Here is a 10186-nt window from a genome sequence, read left to right on the forward strand (position 1 = left end):
ATTCAGAGGTTTTGTTTCAGCTGTGTTTAGATGCCAATCTCAAGGGGGTGTTTGGGGGGGCTTTCCCACCCACTATTATTGTCTGGGGGATCTAGGGGGGAAGAATGCATGTTTGGAACACCCCCCCCCAGGGGGCGTTTGGGGGAAGCGCCCTTAAGCTAAAAATAGATGAAAAATTACCTTGTAAAATATTGTAATTTCGTAGTCAATCTGGGTTGTTCATTAGGTGGATGATCTAATGGTAGAAGTTATGTTTAATTTAGGTTTTTTCCCTATAATGTAACCCATCAGTTTGTATGAGGGATTTTTATTACAGATGTGTATTATTATTCTAAGTGAGAAAGAGAGAGGAGACTATGTGAGAGTGAAGAAGAAATTACAGTGGATCTGTTGTAGGTTGTATCTCTTCATTTTTCTGGATAATATAACAAGAAGGATTGGTTGTTTCTCCGTGGACATAGCCCAAATTTGGTGTACCATGTATATCTGTGTCTCTCTTGTTCTATGCATTTATGTATTTGTGTTTTCCAACATTTTGTGTATTTCATTGCTCCATTAATTCATTTTTAACAACTAGTATCAGAATCGAAGGTTTATTTGGCTGATAAACTCGCAGGATAGAAGGGTTTCTCATTCGAGTGGGAGCAATGGCAGAAGATGGTAGGTTTAGGGTCGAGAAATTTAACAACCAAAACTACCAAATATGGAAGATGCAGATGGAATATTATTTGTAGCAAAAATATTTGTACCTACCATTGAACGGAAAATTAATGAAGTCGATGATTATGACGAATGCAGAATGGGAGATTCTAGACAGAAAGGCACTAGGAACAATATGGTTGTGTTTGGCAGTGTCGGTGGCATTCAACATTTCAAAGGAAACGACAACAAAAGGTTTAATGACAGCATTGGCAAAACTATATGAAAAACCCTCGACCTCAAATAAGGTATTTCTTATGAAGCGTTTATTTAATATGAAGATGTCATAAGGTGGATCTGTTGTTGATCATTTAAATGAATTTAACACGATTACTAGTTAGTTAAGTTCTGTAGGGTTGAATTTCAATGATGAAGTTAAGGCTTTGTTATTTTTGTTCTCATTTCCAGAAAGTTGGAATGGTCTAGTTATGGCTATTAATAACTTTGTCTCTGGATCTAGTAATTTAAAGTTTGATGATGTTGTTGGTACCATCCTTAACGAGGAAATGCGATGGAAAAGCTTCGATGAGACATTAGGTAATGCTTTGACTACAGAGACTAGGGGAAGAAAAATGGAAAGAGGAAGGAGCCCAGGAAATCACAATAAGTCAAGAAAAGGCAGATCCAAATCCAGATCAGGGATAGTGTGCTGGAAATGTGGGAAGAAAGGACACCTAAAGAAATATTGTAAATCTCGGAAGGGAAAAGAAGGAGATGGACAGTAAGAGAACAATCATGAAGTGAATGTGATAGGTGATGTGTTGCAAGATGCTTTGATTCTTTCATTAGAGAATATTATTGATGTCTAGGTGGTAGATTCAAGGGACTCATTCCATGCCACACCTGATAGGAAACATTTTCATGACTATGTTTAAGGAGATTTTGGACAAGTTCATTTGGGTCATGATAAAACCTATAAAAGTGTTGGAATCAGTAAGGTTTTTACAAAGCAATAGAATGGAAACCAATGGCTATTGAAGTAGGTAAGTCTTGTTCTAGATCTAAAGAAAAATCTAATTTCAACAGAGCAGTTGGGAGGTGAAGGTTGTGTTACTACTTTTTCAGACAAAACCTGGAAGGTCACTAAAGGAGCTCTGGTAATAGAAAAGGGAGAAAAGGTTGGTAGATTGTATTTATGCAATAGTATTTCTAATTTTGCCAATGATTTAACCTCCACAAGAGAAGATACAACACTCTAGCATCATAGGCTCAAGCACATGAGTGAGAAGGGGATGCAGATTCTAAACTCAAGAAATTTGTTGCCAGGTTTGAAGCATGCTGATTTGGATTTTTGTGAAAATTGTGTTTATGGAAAACAAAAGAGAATCAGATTTATCAGATTTGGGAAGGAAAAGAAGAGTGAAAAAATAAAGCTCATGCATATAGATGTATGGGGACCTTCTTAGGTATCAGCTCTCGGTGGCTCTCACTATTATGTTAGTTTTTTTTATGATGCAACTAGGAAAACTTGGATTTATTGTCTTTGAAATAAATATGATGTATTTAATACTTTCAAGAAATGGAAAGCTTTAATTGAGAATGAGACAGGAAAGAAGTTGAAGTGTCTTAGATAATACAATGGAGGTGAATACTGCAACAAAGAGTTTGATAATTATTATTCAGAGCATGGAATTCACATAGAGAAGACAGTTTCGGGAACACAACATGACAATGGTGTGTCATAAAGGATGAATAGGGCAATCATGGAGCATGAAAGGCACATGATATTGCATGCAATATTTCCCTTACAATTTTGGGCGGATGTTGTAGATACTATTGTTTATCTAATAAACAGAGGGCCTTCAAGTTCCTTGTATGGTGGTATTCCAGAGGAGGCATGAATAGGTAAACTACTCATTTTTAAAGAATTTCGGTTGTGACGCCTTTGTCCACATCAATAAAGAAAATAGAACAAAGCTTGAGGCAAAATCAAAGAAATGTAACTTTATTGGATATGGTGTAAATGATTTTGGTTACTGCTTATTTGATTACGAAAATCACAAAATCATTAGGAGCAAAGATATCATACTCAATGAAAAGATCTTGTTTAAGGATCAAATGTGGGGAAAGAAACAGGAAAAAGAAAATAAAGTATACACAGTGCTTGATGAGATCACAGAAAAAAGTAAAGGGGCCTGAAAAAACATAATTATCAACGGCCACAACAACAACAACAACCACAATAGCAGCAGGCACCTCAAAAGCCTAAAAGTGGTGTTAGAAGATCTACCATGATAAGTAGACCCCTTGAATGATACTATCCTTCATTATATTATGTATTGTTGATTGGTTATGGAGAACCGGAAAGATATGAAGAGAAATGTAGGTAGAAACTAGGAAGAAGTGGGAGTAAGGCATGGAAGAAGAGATGGACTCCTTGATGCATAACCATACTTGGGACTTAGTCAAGTTTCTTGCAAGTAAAATAACATTGCAGAATAAATGGGTTTACAGGTTGAAGTAAGAAGATGGAGGTAAATAGAGGTATAAGTCTAGACTTGTGGTGAAGGGGTTTGCAAAAAAGAAAGATACAAGCTTTGATGAAATTGTTTCTCCTATTACTAAATGACTTCAATCAAAACTATTTTAAGTCTAGTGGCAGCAGAATATTTGCATATTGAGCAATTAGATGTACAGACAACCTTTCTCCATGGGAATTTGGAGGAAGAAATATATATGCAATAACCACAATGGTATGAGGTAAAAGGGAAGGAGAAGTTAGTGTACAAATTGAAGAAGAGCTTGTATGGCTTAAAAAAGGCTCCAAGGTAGTGGTATCTAAAATTGAACAGGTTTATGTTTGAACATGGTTATACTAAATGTCACTTTGACCATTATGTTTGTCTTAAAAAGCAAAATTATGGCAGATATATTATATTGTTATTGTATGTAGATGACATGATTTTTTCAAGGTCTAACATGCAGGAAATAAATGTGCTCAAAGGAAAATTGGAAAATTCATTTGCAATGAAAGATTTGGGTGCTGCAAAACAAATCCTTGGTATGTGAATAACTAGAGACAAAAAAATCACATATTAACATTGTCTCAGAGTGATGACATAGAAAAGGTTTTGGAAAGATTGAGTATGCATAATGCAAAACCAAAACATCGTTCCAAGACTTGGGAAGAGATGGATTATATGTGTAAAGTTCCAAATGCATCAACAGTTGGAAGCTTAATGTATGAAATGGTCTGCACAAGGTCTGATATTGCACATGCAGTGGGAGTTGTAAGCAGGTTTATGAACAATCCAAGAAAATAGCATTGGATGACAATAAAGTGGATTCTCAGGTATTTGAGAGGTCCCACGAATCAAGCATTGTGCTTTGATGGTTCAAACATTGCTCTACATGGATATGTCGATGTGGATATGGCAGGTGATAGAGATAACAGGAGGAGCACCATAGGATAAGTGTTTATTGTAGGTGGAACATCTTCCAGTTGGGTTTCAAAATTTCAAAATGTTGTTTCACTTTCAACAACGGAAACAAAGTGTGTCGCTGCTACAGAAGCTAGTAAAGAAATGATTTGGTTACAAAGGTTTATGGATGAATTGAGCAAGAATCAGGAGATAGGCAGGCTATACAGTGACAGCCGAAGTGTCACTCATCTTGCAAAGAACTCAACATTTCATTCCAAGACTAAACATATACAACTCAAGTACCATTTCATACAGGCAGTGTTTGAAGATGGATAGTTGAAGTTGGAAAAGATACACACTAGCTAGAATCCTGCAAATATGTTAAAAAAAGTTATAACCAGGGTGAAACTAGGATTTTGTTAAGTTTTAATTGGTCTCTATGTATGATGGTGAAGATGAGAAATAACCAAGCCCAAAGTGGAAGCATTGTCCAGCAAGTAAAGTAGTGATGGAGTTGATATAATCGGTATCCAAGTGGGAGATTGTTAGATGTGGAGCCTGATTATCTTCCTAATTCAGAGGTCTTATTTGAGCCACATTTGGATCGCAATCCTCGAGTGTCGAGGGAGTGATTGCATGTTTGGAGCCCCACCACCCTGGCGGGGGTTCAGGAGCAGCGCCCCCGAAGCTAAAAATAGATGAAAAATTGTCGTGTAAAATACTGTAATTTCATAGTCAATCTGGACTGTTCATTAAGTGGATGATATGACGATAGAAGTTATGTTTAATTTAGGGTTTTTTTCCCTAGAAGGAAACCCCTCGGGTTATATGAAGGAATTGTATTGCAAATGTGGATTATTATTCTGAGCGAGAAAGAGAGAGGAGACTATGTGAGAGCAAGAGGAAATTACAACATATTTGTTGTAGGTTGCATCTCTTCATTTTGATGGATAATATAAAAGGAAGGATTGGTTGTTTCTTCGTGGACATAGTCCAAATTGGGTGAAGCACGTATATTTGTGTCTCTCTTGTTCTATGCATTTCTATATTTGTATTTTCGCAATATTTTGTGTATTTCATTGCTTCATTAATTAATTTATAACATTAAAAATATTAATTGTTGTCATAATTTGCATAATATGCATGGGCATGTATCTAAAATATTATAATGCATCATTTCCTTTAGTCATCCTATCTGAAAATAATAGTCCATGGGTTTACATGCAAGAGGTCGTTGTGTCCAGCACAATACCTAGCTTAGGTTACTCTAAGAATTCTTGCCAACTGTTTGCAATAAATTTGGGTTTCATATCTAAAATAATGAAATGAACAAGATTCTAAACACTTTAAAAGCACAATCAATTACTCTCCTTTCACCATAATGGTTGATAACAAATTATCCCAGGGTTTCCACCTAAAAGCATCCAAAACGTTGAAACCAAATATATACACATATTAGTGTACTTGACTCCATTAAAGGCCCGAGAGTGATTCATCCCTATCAATATGGCCCATAGCTCATATGGGAATTTTATTGTATTATACATGATTTCAAGTCTGATCTAGTTATCTTTTTGGTTGCGTGTTCTAAGTTCTCATATGCTTGGGCTTAAACCTATATCAAGATCACATCGAGATATATCATTGCTACAGTTGGAAAATGATGTTATAAACTTTGAAGTCATAGAGGACATGACCAAAGTCTGAAAATATAACATATGGCTTAATTGAGGAGTTTGGATATATGGAGGATGATTGTGCCAATGGAAAATATGTGCAAATTGTATATTGCGGGACCTTTCAGATATTCGATGTTTCGTGCGTCAGATATCCGATGAGTTATAACATCATAAACCGAATTAAAAACGTTATTTTCAATGACAATTTAGACCGTTTTTTGTGTTGGATAATCGACATCTCTACCGTCGAATATGAAACATCAACTAAAGTGTCAACTATTCGATAGAATTCAAGTGACGAGTTGATGAGAACCAAGGTGTCGGATAGTTGATGCCAGTTTAATTGTTTAATAATTAAATTTTATTAATTATTTTTAACGTATATATGACTGCAATATTTCAACTATTTAATAATTTATGTTGGTATTCTAATTATTTCAGTACCGATGATTTACCTTATGAATTAGTTGAAGAATATACATTATCCAATCCAATTGATTTTCTTCAAATTGATGGAAATTTGAAATATGAACACCGTAGGATCTATTAAGAAAGTAAAATGTTGCAATCTCAAACAATGATTATGCTTCATCACCTTTCTTTGTATTTAAAAAATAATAATACCATCAACTTTAATAATATTTCACAAGCTCCAGTACTCAAAATTGCTTTACATAATCCTTATCATCTATAATATCCATCCATGAAATTTTCACAATTAGTAATAAATTTTCAAATTAATTTTGATGACCGAGTTGAAATTTGGTTTGAAAAACCATTATGAAAGAAGTTTTCGTTGTATAATAATATTAACACTTTGCTTGATGTAAATACCATAAATACTAACATGCTTCTACAAAGTATAGTGTTGGAAAACACTAGATGATTCTCAGTCGATCTCCAATCCATCTATATTTTGCTTTCAGCAACTTCCTGCTTATCAAAATAAATTTCATGATAGAATAGAAACATGGTTGGATGAATCTTTCTAGGCAGAATTCCTTAAATATAATGTTTGTGTTGTTTTGCACAAGATGGATACAAAACTGGGTAATCATACTATTTTATTTCTTGATGTTAGATTACTCCACTTATGCTAATAGCTTTTGATGTACACGTGATTAAAAACTAGAAATTATTTGGATGGCTACATTGGCATTATCATTTCACTTAATTCATTTCAGTGATTATAACATAGAATAGATTTAGGAGTAGATCAATTACTTGTTTTTAATAAATTCAACATGTTTATGTTTTAATATCTTTTGTAAATATGCAGGTACGATCTATCTTGATAAATCTCATAATGCAATCGAGATCTTTAAAAAAGAGAAGATGAATCAACTAAGGATTTTCTATCAATTATCATGGATTTTCTTTAACTAATAAAATTTCTCTTATTCAACCTGTTGATCATTTTCTACATCTTAATTCTCTCTCCTTTTTTAACAAGACCAGTTAGATATTGTTGATTTGATATCATATTTTGATGCTAAGGATGAAGTCATATGTGATTCAAAAGAGAGTTCTTATCTTATTTTTCCACCTACATTTCCTACAGATAAACATAATGTCTCTTATGTAGAAAGTTTGAGCTACTTGTTTGTTTAGATCCCTCTTGAAGAACTAGTTGTGGAAAGTAATCCCTATTGATGATGAGACATTTTAGTTCCAACCAATGGTTATGTTACGATCTAATCATTAACCTTTATCTATAAGATTAGAGGGGAAGAAGGAGGAGGAATCTGTTTGGTGTGAGCATGATTGTTCAGAGGTCTTTGTTTCAGCCGGATGTATACCCCAGGAAGTTTGTACAACCCCTCCACGCGGGGGGTTGCGGGGGGGGACTTGTCCCCCCCGCGGGGGTCCGGGGCCAGCGGTCCCCCGGCGGGGGCTCGGGGGCAGTGCCCCAAGCTAAAAACAAATGTAAAATTGCCTTGTAAAAGTGAGTAATTTCTAGTCAATCTGGGCCTTCATTAGGCAAATGATCTAACGGTAGAACTTATGTTTAGTTAGGGTTTTTTTCCCTAGAAGGCAACCCCTCTCTTTGTATGAGGGTATTTTATTTGAGGCTGAGATATAGATGTGTATTCTGTGAGCGAGAAACAGAGAGGTGAGACTGTGAGAGAAAACAGAGGATATTAAAGCAGATTTGCTGTAGGTTGTGTCTCTTCATTTTGGGTAATAGAAAGGAAGGATTGGCTGTTCGGGGTGGACGTAGCCCAAACTGGTGAACCACGTATATCTGTGTCTCTCTTGTTTTGTGCGTTTTCTGTGTTTATATTTCTGCAATATTTTATGTGTTCCATTGCTCCATAATATAAAATTTTCTAACAACTGGTATCAGAGCCGAAGGTCTATTTGGCTGATAAACTCGCAGGAAAAAGGGTTCCTGGTTCGAGTGGGAGCAATGGCGGAAGATGGTAAGTTTAGGGTCGAGAAATTTAACGGCCAAAACTTCTCGCTGTGGAAGATGCAGATGGAATATTATCTGTATCAGAAAGATCTATACCTACCATTAGGTGGAAAACAAAGATGCCGACGGGTATGAAAGACGAAGAATGGAACCTTCTCGATAGAAAGGCACTCGAAATAATACGGTTGTGCCTTGCTACGTCAGTCGCCTTCAAAATTTTGAAGAAAACCACGACAGAGGGTTTGATGCAGGCGTTGTCGAAACTATATGAAAAAGCCTCGGCCTCAAACAAGGTATTTCTTATGAAACGGTTATTTAATAAAATATCAGAAGGTGGATCTGTTGCAAACCATTTAAATGATTTTAATACAGTTACAAGTCAGTTAAGTTCTGTAGGGGTAAACTTTGATGATGAAGTTAGAGCTCTGTTATTCTTATGCTCATTACCAAAAAGTTGGAATGGTTTGGTAATGGCCTTAGTAACTCCATTTCTGGATCTAGTACTTTAAAGTTTGATGATGTTTTCGGTGCTATCCTTAGCGAGGAAATGCGACGGAAAAGCTCCGGTGAGACATCGGGAAATGCTTGCTTTGAGTGCAGAGTCTAGAGGAAGAAAAATGAAAGAGGAAAGAGCTCAGGATATCGCAGTAAATCAAGGAAAGGCAGATCCAAGTCCAGATCGGGGATAGTGTGCTGGAAATGTGGAAAGATAGGACACCTAAAGAAAGACTGTAGATCTCAGAAGGGAAAAGAAGGAGATGCACAGCAAGAAAACAATCATGAAGCAAATGTGATAGGTGAGGTGTTACAAGATGCTTTGATTCTTTCTTTCGAAAATATTACTGATTCTTGGGTGATAGATTCAGGGCTTCATTCCATGCCACACCTGATAAGAAATACTTTCATGACTATGTTCAAAGGAGATTTTGGACAAGTTTCGTCAGTGATGATAAACCCTGTAAAATCGTTGGAATGGGTAAGCGCTTGTAAAACAACAGCAGAATGGAAACCAATTGGCTATTAAAGGAGATAAGGCATGTTCCATATCTAAAGAAAAATCTGATTTCAACAGGCAGTTAGGTGGAAGTTGTGTGACAACTTTCACAATAAAGCTTGGAAGGTCACCAAAGGAGCCCTGGTAATAGCAAAAGGCGAAAGGTTGGTACATTGTAATTTATGCAATGGTATTCTAACTCTGTTAATGCTTTAACTTCCAAAGGAGCAGATGCAGCATTATGGGGCATCATAGGCTCAGACACATGGTGAAAAGGGATAAGATTCCTTCCACTCAAGAATTTGTTGCGGTTGAAGAATATTGATTTGGACTTCTGTGAGAACTGCATTTATGAAAACAGAAGAGAGTTAGATTTCTTAGAATTGGGAAAGAAAAGAAGAACGAAAAATTAGAGCTTGTGCATAAAGACGTATGGGACCTGCTCAGGTATCATCTCTCGTGGATCTCTTTATTAGTTTACCTTTATTGATGATGCAAACTAGAAAACTTGGATTTCTTGTATTAAGAATAAATCTGATGTATTTGATACTTCAAGAAATGGAAAGCTTTGTTGAGATTGAGACAGTAAAGAATTGAAGTGTCTTAGATCAACAATGGAAGTGAATATTGCAGCAAAGAGTTTGATAGGTATTGTTCAGAACATGGGAATTCGCAGAGAGAAGACAGTTCCAAGAACACCAAGAAAATGGTGTTCAGAAAGGATGAATAGAACAATCATGAAGCGTGCAAGGTGCATGAGATTGCATGCAGGATTGCCTTTACAGTTTTGGCAGATGTTGTAGATACTGTTGTTTATCTAATAAAACAGAGGGCCTTCAAGTTCTTGGATGTGGTTCCGAAGAAGCATGGACAGGTAAAAAGTTAACTACTCTTTTAAAGCCTTTTGGTTGTGAGGCCTTTGTCCATAATGATAAAGAAAATAGAACAAAGCTTGAGGCAAAGTCAAAGAAATGTACCTTTATTGGATATGGTGTTAATGATTTTGGTTATCGCTTATATGATTTTGAAAATCACA

This window comes from Pinus tabuliformis, chromosome 2_1 (assembly GCF_031772625.1).
Source record: "Pinus tabuliformis cultivar Carrire ecotype Pingquan chromosome 2_1, CPIR1, whole genome shotgun sequence".
NCBI lineage: Eukaryota > Viridiplantae > Streptophyta > Pinopsida > Pinales > Pinaceae > Pinus > Pinus tabuliformis.